Raw genomic sequence first — 16,631 nt, 5'->3', positions numbered from 1 at the left:
AATTTAAAGACATCGTTCATTATGCCCTAGACATGTATGTTCCGAGTAAGGCTTTAAAGGATGGGAATGATGCAACATGATTTAATAGCCGTGTCAGAAAAGTGCTACGTAAACAAAGAGCACTTCATCTCAGATTCAAGAGAAGTAAAAACCTAACTGACAAATAAAAGCTGAACGAAGCAAAAATGAGAGCAAGGAGAGCAATGGGAGAAGCGTTCAATGATTTCGAAAGTAAGACGTTGTCAGCCGACGTTGGTAAAAACCCTAAGAGATTTTTGTCGTATGTAAAATCAGTAACGCACTATTCGCGAGTGGAACAGGGTTGGAGGGATCAGGTAGTGGTACCGAAAGTACCCTCCGCTACACACCACTGGGTGGCTTGCGGAATATGATGTAGATGTAGATGTACTTGTTGGATCTGGCATGTTGATGATATTTTCGTCTTCCATAAGTGAGGGACTGAGAAGTGCCTTTCAGAAACTGAACGTTTGGAGCACACGTTTGTAGGATGATAAACACAAAACAACGTGCTTTCAATGAGAAACCACACAGAAATCTGAAAGTACGTTGTTCGTATATGAAACAAAGAGGCTTATTTTTTATGATGACAGAGGCGCACAAAATATCGTTATGTGAAAGGATAAGTTAGTTGCGCAGGTGCTCATGTATCAAAATACGAAGGACTTCTTAGGTGCGATGTCAGTCCTTTTTCTGTTTACAAAACTGTACAGATCTTACCCATTTCGGCGTTTTCATCTCTGTTGCATTCCCTTTTTCTTTAATTTGTTCCAACATCTTCGCCCATACTTTTACGAGGAGTACGCTTTGTTTATACTGCCAGTTTCAAACTTATTTTCTTAATTAAAATATTAATTAATATTTACTTTTACATATCCTTAGTAAGCCAAAATGCTGCTCTATGCAAAGACTTACAAGACATCCATAATACCGCAGGCACAGAATAATTCAAAAATGTAGTTTGTATGTTCATATAATTTGCTTCATTTCTGGTAGTACTGTCAAATAATATTGGACAATGTGTACGTACGAGCCCTTGTAAAAATTGGCCTTTACAAAATACCGATAAATTACTGAATTTCTAAGTAAATACTTCCTGATGAATTGCTGTGTACAAAAGTTCTTTCGCGCCTTTCCCCTACGCATAAGGTTTGGTTCACTAAACACTGCTTTCTGCGAAAATAATTACCGAATTTTTAATACTTGTTTATCACACGTATTAAAAATTCCTGTTTGCCGGTTTGGCATATGTCCAATAACATTTCAACAAATCTTATATCAAACAGTTAATTTATTTGTGAGACCTACTTTCACTGTTCTCTGCCTTCATATGTTTCTCATATGTGGATATATGGGTGCACCTCTCTCTCTTTTCTTGTGTGGGTGTGTGCGTGTGTGGGCGTTTGTGTGTATCTTAAGTAAGATTCCTACAGATTTTCAGCAATAGAGCTACCTACGTTGTTTGTATTCTTCCGTTATGCTTTGGTAATTAGTGCCGCTGTTAATTAGGTGCGAACATCCATTTCATCGTATCTCGTCTAAGTCTCTTCAGGTTTTAGTATCGCATAGTTTTACCGTTCTCAACTACCGTGTCATTTTTATCGTACCGATTACCTGCTATAAGGGTTGTCTCAGTTCTGTAACTGAATATGCGCGGTCATCCCAACAAAAGGCCAATTCTTCTGATGAAACGCCTACGCTTCAAAAATTCATTGTAATACCTTTTCAATTCACTCTCTACATTCCACTTCTGAATAGCTCTTGTATTTCACATTTCCCCATTCTCTACAAATTATTATTGTATTCAAGCTTCTTTTTTTCTATTTTGCTAAACTGCTTATGCGCCCATCACGCAGTCTATATAAAACTGGAATTCTAATATCTCTTTTGCTTCATCTGAATGTCACCGACTCTGTATGATTTACTTCCATTTTAACGTTTAAATCGCTTTTATTTTATCGAGCTGTGGTGAAAGACTGGACCTGCATTCGTGAGGGCAATGGTTTCAGTCCCATCCCGGCCGTCAAGGCTTCGCTTTCCCTAGATTTTCCTGAGCTTCTTAATGACCAGTCTGGATGTTTCATACAAAAAGCACATGGCCAAGTTTTATTTCTAAGGCAGCCAGTTTATGTACCTCATTTAATGTTCATCTCCCTAAAATAGAGCAGCGGTTCTTCTCGCATGCAAATCGTGTCTGTACAACATTAATTGAGCCGTGTTGAAAGGGAGTGGAAGGACAAAATACAAGCAAAAACCAAAATCACTAGAAAAATTCTAAAATAAAAATGAAATATAATGTTTTTAAGGTGTGTATCAAACTATTCCACTTGATCTGACTATTACGAAACTTAAATTCAATTTTGGCTAGACAAAGTATTGCAAGAGTTGCCAATATGTCTTTATCGTCTACATAATTAACAAAAAGTATTTAAAACATCATCCTTCAAGTAAAATTAGCTATGGTATTTTGATCTCGTCTTTCGACTGAAATACTTTAATTTCTTCAAAAGACTTTCTAAAAAAGAGTCCGAATTACGAGGAGCAGCGCTCCCCCACAAAATCAGTTATGTCATGTGCGATAATTGTGATTTATAATGCACATCAGTAAAGCTGGTGATTTTTTAAGAAGAGAAACGAATTATGGAACCCTGATCCACACGAAAATTGCTGACAAAGTAAATATGAGTAAAAGATCGATATGAGAATGGATCGAAAATTGCAACCAATATTATGTACCGGCCGAAAGCAATGACGAATCATGGGCAGGAGGGGGGGGGGGGGGGGAAGGTTATGAGGCTGAAGAACTACATGTGTTTCTTCTTAATTTCCTAAAATAAAAATATTCTCTGCAACATAGCTTCCAGGCTTAACAGTCTCGAAAATTTTCTGTCTATTGTAGTCGTTTCAATCTCACTTTGTGGTGCTACTTTTATTAATTTCAGCCATTCCTGTTTCAAGCCGTTATTTGCAGTCATGTATGTTAAATAAAGGATTAAAATATTTTAAGTATCTGCAATGTGAATAAGATAACACTGCCATCACCATAAAAAGAATCTCGATTTTTATTCAAGTAATACCTTTGAAATCGAAGTCACCTTTAACCAATACTTTTAGCCTTAGTAATTGTACTAAGTGCCACTTCGTGTAGAAATGTGGACTGTCGGTCGGCGTTCTTGACGAATTATAATTTCAGTATCCGCAAATAAAAACCTATTTTATTGGTTAACAGATTTCGAATCCGATGCATATATAGACGACATTATAAATTCCTTTACACATTTCGACACGGACTTAAGGAACCATACAGAGCAGATGCCACTCAGTAACTTTGGCTTGCACCGAAGTCAACAAACAGATAACACTTTCAGAAAACCAGGTATCAGAATATGCCCTATGAAGAAAGTTTTATTTAAAAGATAGAGCTGTATTTTCATTTCAATGACTGTATTAAATAACAATATCATTTTGTATCGAATAAAATAACATCATTTCTCCTGCCGTAGTATTCCGCGAAAGCAATTTCAGACACTTTTGCATTTCACTCATGTTAGCTACGTATTAGGTAGGAGTAAATTACGAGGTGCATTCAAGTTCTAAGGCCTCCGATTTTTTTTCTCCAGGCTGGAAAGAGATAGAAACATGCGCATTGTTCTAAAATGAGGCCGCGTTCATTGTCAATATGTCCCAGAGATGGCAGCACCGTACGGCAGATGGAATTTTACTGCCAGCGGCGAGAATGAGAACTGTTTTAAATACTTAAAATGGCGACGTTTTCCTTACTTGAACAGCGTGCAATCATTCGTTTTCTGAATTTGCGTGGTGTGAAACCAATTGAAATTCATCGACAGTTGAAGGAGACATGTGGTGATGGAGTTATGGATGTGTCGAAAGAGCATTCGTGGGTGCGACAGTTTAATGAAGGCAGAAAATCGTGTGACAGCAAACCGAAACAACCTCGGGCTCGCACAAGCCGGTCTGACGACATGATCGAGAAAGTGGAGAGAATTGTTTTGGGTATCGCAGAATGACTGTTGAACAGATCGCCTCCAGAGTTAGCATTTCTGTGGGTTCTGTGCACACAATCCTGCATGACGACCTGAAAATGCGAAAAGTGTCATCCAGGTGGGTGCCACGAATGCTGACGGACGACGACATGGCTGCCCGTGTGGCATGTTGCCAAGCAATGTTGACGCGCAACGGCAGCATGAATGGGACTTTCTTTTCGTCGGTTGTGACAATGGATGAGACGTGGATGCCATTTTTCAATCCAGAAACAAAGCGCCAGTCAGCTCAATGGAAGCACACAGATTCACCACCACCAAAAAAATTTCGGGTAACCGCCAGTGCTGAAAAAATGATGGTGTCCATTTTCTGGGAAAGCGAGGGCGTAATCCTTACCAATTGCGTTGCAAAGGGCACTACGGTAACAGGTGCATCCTACGAAAATGTTTTGAAGAACACATTCCTTCCTGCACTGCAACAAAAACGGCCGGAAGCGTGTGCTGTTTCACCAAGACAACGCACCCACACATCGAGCTAACGTTACGCAACAGTTTCTTCGTGATAACAACTTTGAAGTGATTCCTCATGCTCCCTACTCACCTGACCTGGCTCCTAGTGACTTTTGGCTTTTTCCAAAAATGAAAGACACTCTCCGTGGCCGCACATTCACCAGCCGTGCTGCTATTGCCTCAGCGATTTTCCAGTGGTCAAAACAGACTCCTAAAGAAGCCCTCGCCGCTGCCATGGAATCATGGCGTCAGCGTTGTGAAAAATGTTTACGTCTGCAGGGCGATTACGTCCAGAAGTAACGCCAGTTTCATCGATTTCGGGTGAGTAGTTAATTAGAAAAAAAATCGGAGGCCTTAGAACTTGAATGCACCTCGTATAACTTGTAGCGTTGACCAGTTCGAAGTCACCTTCTGGCCAGTTCATTGTAAATTTGATACAAATGTAAACATTACACACTGAATTCTTCCGCACTAGCTATTGCCTCATTGCGTTCACTATTCAATGGTGGTAAACAACCTCACTTGCGCAGTGCTGAAACCACTCTCACTTCATACTTCACATCGATCATCCGTGACGGTGGACACTACACACGGGAGTAACAAGGTTCAGTCGTGGTGTTTATTAGGTAATGAAGTTAAATTAAGCCTGTTGTGACACAATTATTCATTTACCGCTGATGCTGTCAGTTGCTGTACTTGAGCATAAGTCTGGAGACATATACCAGCTTGTTCGTTCAGAACTAACATTCCACGGCATTTACACCTGAATTGGCCATTATTAAGTACAGTTTCAGGTTATATATGGTCCAGTCACTTCAGTGTGACCACTGCCAATATTCGACGTCATTGTGTAAGAAACACTCGCGAACGGCAGGCGGCAGCACCATCACTGGGGGGTATACAAAGCCTGTTGAGGGGACGTGGAAAGCCAGTGGAGTTGTTGTCGTGTTGCAGAAACGGAATGATTTGTCTGGCGTCCAAAGGGACAATGGCTTCAGACTAACTGCGGACAAATTTCCGAAACAGGTGAGTTTGTGAACTGTTTACGTGCAGCCGTGGTTAAAGTATACTGTGTGTGGCAAAATGGCCCAATCGAAAATCGTTGCCAAGGCACCTGTGGTGCACCACGGGCCATAGATTACAAGGGTGAACGTCGGCTGTGGAGTTGAATACGGGCGATTAGAAGCGCAACTGTTGAGCAACTGATCGCTCAGATGATGGTTCACCATGGACCATAGACGACAGGGTGAATGACGGCTGTGGAGTTGTATACGGGCCAATAGACGTGCAACTCTTGAGCAATTGATCGCTCAGATAATGGTTCACCGTGGGCCATAGACGACAGGGTGAAGGATGGCTGCACAGTTGTACGGGCGATTAGACGTGCAACTGTTGAGCAACTGATCGCTCAGATGATGGTTCACCACGGGCCATAGATGACAGAGGTGAATGACAGCTGCAGAGTTGTATATGGCTGATTAAACGACGACTCTTGAGCAACTGATCAGTCAGATGATGGTTCAGCATGGGCCATAGACGACAGGGTGAATGACGGCTGGAGAGCTGTATACGGGCGAATAGACGTGCAACTCTTGAGCAACTGATTGCTCAGATGATGGTTCACCACGGACCATAGATGACAGAGGTGAATGACAGTTGCAGAGTTGTATATGGCTGATTAAACGACGACTCTTGAGCAACTGCTCAGTCAGACGATGGTTCAGCATGGGCCATAGACGACAGGGTGAATGACGGCTGGAGAGTTGTATACAGGCGAATAAACGTGCAACTCTTGAGCAACTGATTGCTCAGATGATGGTTCACCACGGACCATGGACGACAAGGTGAATGACGGCTGGAGAGTTGTATACGGGCGAACAGACGTGCAACTCTTTAGCAACTGATCGCTCAGATGATGGTTCACGATGGACCATGGACGACAAGGTGAATGACGGCTGCAGAGTTGTATATGGGCGAATAGACGTGAAACTCTTGAGCAACTGATCGCTCAGATGATGGTTCACCATGGACCATAGACGAATAGACGATAGGGTGAATGACGGCTGCAGAGTTGTATACAAGCGAATAGACGTGCAACTCTTGAGCAACTAATCGCTCAGATGATGGTTCACCATGGACCATAGACAACAGGGTGAATGACGGCTGCAGAGTTGTATACGGGCGAATAGACGTCTGACTGTTGAGCAACTGATTCGTCAGATGATTGTTCACCATGGACCATAGATGACAGGGTGAATGATAGCTGCAGAGTTGTATACGGGCGAATAGACATGCAACTCTTGAGCAACTTATCGCTCAGATGATGGTTCAACATGGACCATAGACAAATAGACGACAGGGTGAATGACGGTTGCAGAGTTGTATACGGCTGAATAGACAAGCAACTCTTGAGCAACTGATCACACAGGTGATGGTTCACCATGGGCCATAGACGACAAACTATGGCTGCAGATTTGTACAAGGCCGATTAGACGTGCAACTGTTGGGCAACTGACCGCTCAGATGAACCAAGAGGCTACCAACAGCGTCTCCTCAACGACTGTTCAGCGAACATTACTGCATATGGGCCTCTGCACTAGGCGTCTGATTCATGCACCCTTGCTGACTGCTGTACATCGGCGACGAAGGCTTGAGTTTTCACACCACACCGAAAATGGACGTCCACTGACTGGTGACAGGTGACCTTTTCAGGTGAATCACATGTTATGCTTCATCAGAAACATGGCCGTTGGCGTGTACAGCTTGAGACGTCTGAAACTAAACACCCTGCAACAATCGTCGGAAGAGTATGATGTGGGGAACGTTCTCTGGCATTTTCTAGGTGATATCGTCAGTATAGAAGATTCGTCAACAAACACATGTATACAGCTATCCATGGGGACCATGTCCACATACATATTCCAATATTGGCGCTGGCATCAAATCTAAACTGATTCTGGTCGTATGTGAAGTATGTTAGCGGCAAGAAACAATCAATACCTTTTCTGCGCGATAGCAATGGAGATACTATCGAAGACAGTGCTGCCAAAGCAGACTTACTAAATCCAGGCTTCTGAAATGCCTTCACAAAAGGAGACAAAGTAAATATTCCAGAATTCGAATCGAGTACAGCTGCCGGCATGAGTAACGTAGAAGCAAATATCCTCGGTCGTGATGGCTGGGTGTTGTGTGATGTCCTTAGGTTAGCTAGATTTAAGTAGTTCTAAGTTCTAGGGGACTAATGACCATAGATGTTAAGTCCCATAGTGCTCAGAGCCAGAGCCAAATATCCTCGGAGTAGTTAAGCAACTTAAATCACTTAATAAAAGCAAGTCTTCTGGTCCATACTGTATACCAATTAGGTTCCTATACTGATGTATTAGCTCAATACTTAACAATCATTTACAACAGTTCGTTCGACGTAAGATCCGTACCCAAAGACTGGAAAGTAGCACAGGTCACACCAATATTCAAGAAAGGTCGTAAGAGTAATTCACTAAATTACAGGCCCATATCGTTAACGTTGATATGCACTAGGATTTTGGAACATATATGGTGTTCGAACATTATGAATTTCCTCGAAGATAACGGTCTATTGACACACAGTTTAACGTGGGTTTAGAAAACATCGTTCCTGTGAAACACAACTATCTCTTTATTCATATGAAGTGTTAAGTAATATTGACAAGGGATTTCAGATCGATTCTGTATTTCTGGATTTCCGAACGGCTTTTGACACTGTACCACAGAAGCGGATCGTAGTGATATTGCGTGCTTATGGAATATCGTCTCAGTTATGTGGATTTGTAATTTCCGGTCAGAGAGCTCAAAGTTCGTAGTAATTGACGGAAAGTCATCGAGTAAAACAGAAATGATTTCTGGCGTTCCCCAAGGTAGTGTTATAGTCCCTTTGCTGTTCCTTATCTATTTAAACGATTTGGGAGACAACCTGAGCAGCCGTCTTCGGTTGTTTGCAGATGACGCTGCCGTTTATTGACTAATAAAGCCATCAGAAGATCAAAACAAACTGCACAACGATTTAGAAAAAATATCTGAATGGTGCGAATAGTGGCAGTTGACCGTAAATAACGATAAGAGTGAGGTCATCCACATGAGTGCTAAAAGGAACTCGTTAAACTTCGGTTACACGATAAATCAGTCAAATCTAAAGACTGTAACTCCAACTAAATACCTAGGTATTACAATTACGAACAACTTAAATTGGAAGAAACACATAGAAAACGTTGTGGGGAAGGATAATGAATGACTGCGTTTTATTGGCAGGGCACTTAGAAACTGTAACAGACCTAGACTAAGTACACTGCCTACGCTATGCTTGTCCGTCCTTTTTTAGAATACTGCTGCGCTGTGTGGGGGGTCCTCACCACTTACCAAATAGGACTGACGGAGTACATAAAAAAAGTTCAAAGAAAGGCAGCAGGTTTTGTATTATCGCGAAATATGGGAGAGGGTGTCACAGAAATGATAGAGGATTTGGTCTGCACATCATTAAAAGAAATTCCAATCACCAACTTTCCCCTCCGAAAGCGATAATATTTTGTTGACACCGACATAAATAGGGAGGAACGATCACCACGATAAAATAAGGGAAATCAGAACTCGTACGGAAAGATATAGGTGTTCATTCATTCCGCGTGCTATACGAGATTGGAATAATGCAGAATTGTGAAGGAGGTTCGATGAGCCATCTGCCAGGCACTTAAATGTGATTTGCAGAGTGTCCATGTAGATGCATATGTAGATCAGGACAATGCAACGTGTGACACAGTTCCTGTTGTACCTGCGGAGTTCGAAGAGCACCCTGATGGACTTAACGTACTCCGCTGTTCACGGAACTCGCCGGATTTAAAGCCAATCGAGAATTTGTGGGACCGTCTCGATCGGGCTATACGAGACATGGAACCTCAGCCGAGAAACCTCTGCTGGAGTCGGTATGGGTCCATGTTGTGTGTATACACTCCTGGAAATGGAAAAAAGAACACATTGACACCGGTGTGTCAGACCCACCATACTTGCTCCGGACACTGCGAGAGGGCTGTACAAGCGATGATCACACGCACGGCGCAGCGGATACACCAGGAACCGCGGTGTTGGCCGTCGAATGGCGCTAGCTGCGCAGCATTTGTGCACCGCCGCCGTCAGTGTCAGCCAGTTTGCCGTGGCATACGGAGCTCCATCGCAGTCTTTAACACTGGTAGCATGCCGCGACAGCGTGGACGTGAACCGTATGTGCAGTTGACGGACTTTGAGCGAGGGCGTATAGTGGGCGTGCGGGAGGCCGGGTGGACGTACCGCCGAATTGCTCAACACGTGGGGCGTGAGGTCTCCACAGTACATCGATGTTGTCGCCAGTGGTCGGCGGAAGGTGCACGTGCCCGTCGACCTGGGACCGGACCGCAGCGACGCACGGATGCACGCCAAGGCCGTAGGATCCTACGCAGTGCCGTAGGGGACCGCACCGCCACTTCCCAGCAAATTAGGGACACTGTTGCTCCTGGGGTATCGGCGAGGACCATTCGCAACCGTCTCCATGAAGCTGGGCTACGGTCCCGCACACCGTTAGGCCGTCTTCCGCTCACGCCCCAACATCGTGCAGCCCGCCTCCAGTAGTGTCGCGACAGGCGTGAATGGAGGGACGAATGGAGACGTGTCGTCTTCAGCGATGAGAGTCGCTTCTGCCTTGGTGCCAATGATGGTCGTATGCGTGTTTGGCGCCGTGCAGGTGAGCGCCACAATCAGGACTGCATACGACCGAGGCACACAGGGCCAACACCCGGCATCATGGTGTGGGGAGGGATCTCCTACACTGGCCGTACACCACTGGTGATCGTCGAGGGGACACTGAATAGTGCACGGTACATCCAAACCGCCATCGAACCCATCGTTCTACCATTCCTAGACCGGCAAGGGAACTTGCTGTTCCAACAGGACAATGCACGTCCGCATGTATCCCGTGCCACCCAACGTGCTCTAGAAGGTGTAAGTCAACTACCCTGGCCAGCAAGATCTCCGGATCTGTCCCCCATTGAGCATGTTTGGGACTGGATGAAGCGTCGTCTCACGCGGTCTGCACGTCCAGCACGAACGCTGGTCCAACTGAGGCGCCAGGTGGAAATGGCATGGCAAGCCGTTCCACAGGACTACATCCAGCATCTCTACGATCGTCTCCATGGGAGAATAGCAGCCTGCATTGCTGCGAAAGGTGGATATACACTGTACTAGTGCCGACATTGTGCATGCTCTGTTGCCTGTGTCTATGTGCCTGTGGTTCTGTCAGTGTGATCATGTGATGTATCTGACCCCAGGAATGTGTCAATAAAGTTTCCCCTTCCTGGGACAATGAATTCACGGTGTTCTTATTTCAATTTCCAGGAGTGTAGTTCCGCGTAGTCAGCGCGTACACAACTTTCCCACTAGAGCGCGCCCCGCTAAGCACAACAGCGTAGGCACAGCGCTCGTTCGTCTCCGCACTACGAGATGGCGCTACCTTAGAGACGGACCAAATTCTGCTTCCGCCGATCCGCGTATTAATATGTAACGCTGCCAATGAGATTGCTGCTAACGTATAACCTTTTCTCCTCGCGGATCACACTCGCGCAGTGATACCTGAACGTGCGAAGTATTATAACGAGTGTACAGACCTCCGATTAGTCAGTCTGCATTAGTCTGTACGAGTCTGCATTTATCTGCACCTGTCTGTACCAGCCTACATTAGTCTGTACCAGTCTGTAGTCAAGTTTCAGTTTGCGCCTAATACGATTATCATATTCCTGTACATAGCCATGAAGAGAAATGTATAGACACTTTGTCAAGTACCAGAGATATGTGAGAATAAGATTAACGTACCAAGACCAAAGGAACTTGCGATTGTCAATTGTAAACAGCATCCAGAATCAAGTTACGTAATGTCTATGCTTTTTATTATTTTAATAAATGTGTGTGAAAATTAATCAAGTTCTGTTTAAAGTTGGTCACCGTCAATCTGCTACTCTAAGCGTGCAAGTTCCATTTCTACCGTCTAAATAACGGCAGAAGATAAACACTCCACGATAAGACCAAGAGACATAATGCTGACACTCGCCTACTTCGTTAGAGCGACAAGTCAAATAATCTGATGGTGTGTGTACCGAAGGTCTTACAGTACGCACACCACAGTCCACATCCCCGGCGGTACCTTCCAGAACCTGACTGTCTCTCTTCCTGCACGTCTCGCAGTCGTAAGAGGTGGTTGTTCGGGCTTTCGACAGGTGGTCACATTAATGTGTGTGGACAGTGTAGTTTACGATGTAATTTTCACCTAAAAGTAGACGGAGTGGTCGTAATCGATCTGGGAAGTACCAAAAGAACGGCGATATCCATAGCATTATATCAGTGTTTCGTAATTTTTGCGTCGTTGTTGCAGAGAACGGTGTCATTTTCCTGCGCGCTCCGACAGCAGCAGCGAAGTGAACGCGGGCCCCGCACACGAAAATGGTAAACGGCGGGCAGGCAGCCGGGACAAAGATTTGGGCCGACGTCTGTTTGAGTGCCGCGCAGCGGAAACAAGGCGCGCGCCTGACAGCGAACCTCAGAGGGAAATCCTGGCTGTGTATCCGACCGCCGCCCGTAAATCCGCACCCGAGGCGAGCCTCATCCGCACGGACGTAAAGTAGTTACCGCTCGCTCCTCTGTGTGTGTGTGCTCGCGCGCGGCGCTCTTTTTCCGCCCCGTATTTTTCCGCCTCTCTTCCTCCTCCTCCTCCTCTTCCTTTCCTTTCGGCCGCCTTCCCCGGCCAGAGTCAATCCGGCCGCCTCCGGCCAGCGTCGCCTCCGGACGCCCGTCGCTCCGTGCGCGGCGCCGCCCCCGCAGGTCGGCCAGCGGAGCCCGGGGCCGGCGGCGCCGCCTCAGCGCCGCGTTATTAGATTTACGTACGTAATCACTGGCCGGGTCGCGACCGCCACCGGGACGCACAGTGGCGGCGGCGGCGGCAGCAGCGCCCGCCCGTCCCTGGCCCGGACTGCGAGCGAAATCTCATTTCTGCCGCGTCCTCCGCGCTGGGGATTTTTATTTCTCCCGGGACGCCGGCCGTCGGCTAACTGGCATAAAACGGCGGTAAACGTGATGCGCCCACCCCATCCCGCGCCCGTGAGGCATGCCAGACGGATGTTCACCAATACACTTTGTTACCCGACTTCTATTTCACGGTCTACCCTCGCTGTTGTTAAAAAGGCGGTAAGGCAACAGTATCCTGTGACATTGCTGACTTTTGCTAGGATCATTACTTTAGTACCAATCAAGGCATCCTACGTACTGTAGTAGGCAGCTGAGGTCATTACACGGTGGTTGGACAAAAATACGGAGACACCGCGAGAAATCCATGCTCACAGTTGCTGGCCATGCCTGCGAGTTGCGCTCTTGTATTCGACAACGAACGGCACCTGCGCAGTGTCTTTGCTACGTTGCAAGTGTTAGTCATGGTCAGAAAACAGTGTTGGTGTAACGGAATTATTTCCGAGCTAATAAGGGGATCGTACGAACTTTATTACGCTAACGTGATTCACATCGTGTAACCTTCACTTAATACTTGTTTCCCTAGGAGATTAAGCCGAACTTCACCCATCACTCTGTAAAAGTCTACGTATCATCACTGTGCGGCTGGTCCCGGCGGAGGTTCGAGTCCTCCCTCAGGCATGGGTGTGTGTGTTTGTCCATAGGATAATTTAGCTTAAGTAGTGTGTAAGCTTAGGGACTGATGACCTTAGCAGTTAAGTCCCATAAGATTTCACACACATTTGAACATTTTCTATGTATCGTCAGAACTACAATGAAGCGCCAAAGAAACTGGTACAAACATGCGTATTCAGATATGTAAACAGCCACAATACTGCGCTGCGGTCTTGCCTATATAAGACAACAAGTGTCTGGCGCAGCCGTTAGATCCCTGAGTGCTGTTACAATGGCAGGTAATCAAGATTTAAGTGAGTTTCAACGCGGTGTTATAGTCGTCGCACGACCGATGGGACACAGTATCTCTGAGGTAGCGATGAAGTGGGCAATTTCCCAAGCGTACTGTAAATTTCAAAACTCCGGTAAAACATCAAATCTCCGACTTCGGTGCGGCAGGAAAAAGACCCTGCAAGAACGGGACCAACGACGACTGAAGACAAACGTTCAACGTGACAGAAGTGCAAACCTTCCGCAATACTGGGCCATCAAAAAAATGTTCAAATGTCTGTGAAATCTTACGGGACTTAACTGCTAAGGTCATCAGTCCCTAAGCTTAGACACTAATTGACCTAAATAATCCTAAGGACAAACACACACACCCATGCCCGAGGGAGGACTCGAACCTCCGTTGGGACCAGCCGCACAGTCCATGACTCGGCTAATCCCGCGCGGCGAAACATCAGCGATATGGGCTTTCAGAGCTGAAGGCCCACTCGTGTGACCTTGATGACTGCACGACACAAAGCCTTACGCCTCCCCTGGGCCCCGGCAACACCGACATTGGACTGTTGATAACTGGAGACATGTTGTCTGGTCGGACGAGTCTCGTTTAAAATTTTATCGGGCGGATGGATGTGTACGGGTATGGAGACATGAATCCAAGGACCCTGCATGTCAGCAGGGGACTGTTCAAGCTGATGGAGGCTCTGTAATGGTGTGGGGCGTGTACAGTTGGAATATTATGGGATACGTCTAGATACGACTGAGGCAAGTGACACTTACGTAATCACCCTGTCTGATCACCTGCATCCATTCATATCCATCAAGCGTTCCGATGGTCTTGGGCAATGCCAGCAGGAAAACGCCATACCCTACACGTCCAAAACTGCTACAGAGCAGCTCCAGGAACACTCTTTTGAGTTTAAACACTTCCGGTGGCCACCACTCCCCAGATATGAAAATAATTGAGCATATCTGGGATGCCTCGCAACGTGCTGTTCAGAAAAGATCTCCACCCCTCGTATTCTTAGGGATTTATGGACAGCCCTGCAGGTTTCATGGTGTCAGTTTCCTCCAGCACTACTTCAGACATTGGTCGAGTCCATGCTACGTCGTGTTGCGGCACTTCTATGTACTCGTGAGGATCCTGCACGATATTAGGCAGACGTACCAGTCTTTTTGGCTCTTCAGTGTATTTCCCCATGTTATCCAACTTATACTCGAACGCTAACTGTTGACTATACAGAGCCTATTTTGAATTAAACTATATTAAATGTGCAACTGAAGTAAAACAGATTTTCACTCTGCAGCGGAGTGTGCGCTGATATGAAACTTCCTGGCAGATTAAAACTGTGTGCCGGACCGAGACTCGAACTCGGGACCTTTGCCTTTCGCGGGCAAGGTAGGAGACGAGGCACTGGCAGAAGTAAAGCTGGTAGAGCACTTGTCCGCGAAAGGTGAAGTAAAACAATTGCCTGGCCATAACCAAAATTTCCACTTGCCTCGCGTCTTCACAACAATGTTGCAGATTTCTCGAAATCGCAACAGCGAACAACAAGGAGGCAGCCGCTAAGCTAGATTTCTATTACCAAATAATATTTCCAAACTATATTCAAACTATGAAATATTATAGTGTCTAATAATAAAGCGTGGCACGGGAGAGTAACTATTCCTATGAAACGATATTCCAAGACAATGATTTTTAGAATGAAATATATATTCAAAAAGACAAAGTAAAACTTCTCGTGAACCGCGCACATAACAAAAGTCCGAACAGTACTAAGCTTAACAAAGTGAACAATGATTTAAAGGGGGTACAATGTTAACAGAGAATTTCTAAAGAAGTCAAATAGCTTAATCAGTTAATATGTTGATGCATGACTCAGGGAAGTGGGATGGTCTTTCTGTCAGCTCTGAGCAAATGAAGAAAGTTAACTGGCTGACAATAACCATTCTGGCAAACTAAGTGTGAAGTGCTGCACTCTTACCTCAAGCTTCTTCTCTTCAAAAAATAAAAACATTAGACAAAATTTATATTCTCTTCACTTTCTAATGTATACATCTTATTAATCCTTGCTGTCCTTTACAATCAATCATCCTCCATCTAACAGATACCATTACAAGTCGACACGGCGCTACTAAATATGCCCATCACCTACCACACTCCAGCTAAGAATGTATCAGACTGCTCAGGGGCAAGGACTGTGCCACGACAAGACCAAACATTGTTTAGCAGTGACGCAACTTGCTCTCTCTCTCTCTCTCTGACGTGCACATCGGTAACATACAAAAATCAGAATGACATGACCACCTTATAATAGGGCGTGTAGGGCATGACTAGAACTTCAGCATAGTAGGAAGACGCAACTCTCAACCGTTTTCGAGAAAATCGAGTTTAAAAATTTTAGGCATGCTTTGTATGATCGCACTTATTCAACAAGTCCGTAGCAGAGGGGGTAAACGCATAGTTACCTAGTCGCGTGGTTTGTCGATCGAATCTCGCTGCCGGTACTCATGTTTTCCCTTTTCTTTTTTTTTTTTTTTTTTTCAAAAATGTTCACATGGCTCTGAGCACTATGGGACTTACCTTCTGAGGTCATCGGTCCCCTAGAACTTTGAACTACTTAAACTTAACTAATTGAAGGACATCACACACGTCCATACCCTAGGCAGGATTCGAACCTGCCACCGTAGCGGTCGCACGGTTCCAGACTGTAGCGCCTAGAACCGCTCGGCCACGCCGGCCGGCCCTTTTTTTTCAGTCCCATGTAAAGCTAACGACAGATATCTTACGACTGTGATGCACCGTATGAGTCCATTTTTCAGTTATTCCTCCACGTAGTTTTGAACCATCAGAAACAGCTCCATGTGCGCAAATGACTTTCGGTTGGTGGATGGAGAACGGGAACAGCATTCACAAGCCCGCGTAACACTTCACTCGTATGCTAGCTCCCCGACGTAGTTCCTTAGCCATGCTCCAATCTGTCGGATTTTACGAGTCAATGTAGTGATGTGCCTGGTTCTTCTTCAGTTAGAGAAATTGAAGCTGATTATGAAGTCGAATCTTTGTAGAGTGAGGTTTCAAATGTGCGATTAAAGATGGCATTCGTGTACAGCAAACAGCACTTTCTCGAAAACAACCTCATCGCTACGAAT

The sequence above is a fragment of the Schistocerca serialis genome, chromosome 6, assembly GCF_023864345.2.
Source record: "Schistocerca serialis cubense isolate TAMUIC-IGC-003099 chromosome 6, iqSchSeri2.2, whole genome shotgun sequence".
Taxonomy (NCBI): domain Eukaryota; kingdom Metazoa; phylum Arthropoda; class Insecta; order Orthoptera; family Acrididae; genus Schistocerca; species Schistocerca serialis.
Note: the sequence above shows the minus strand (reverse complement) of the source record.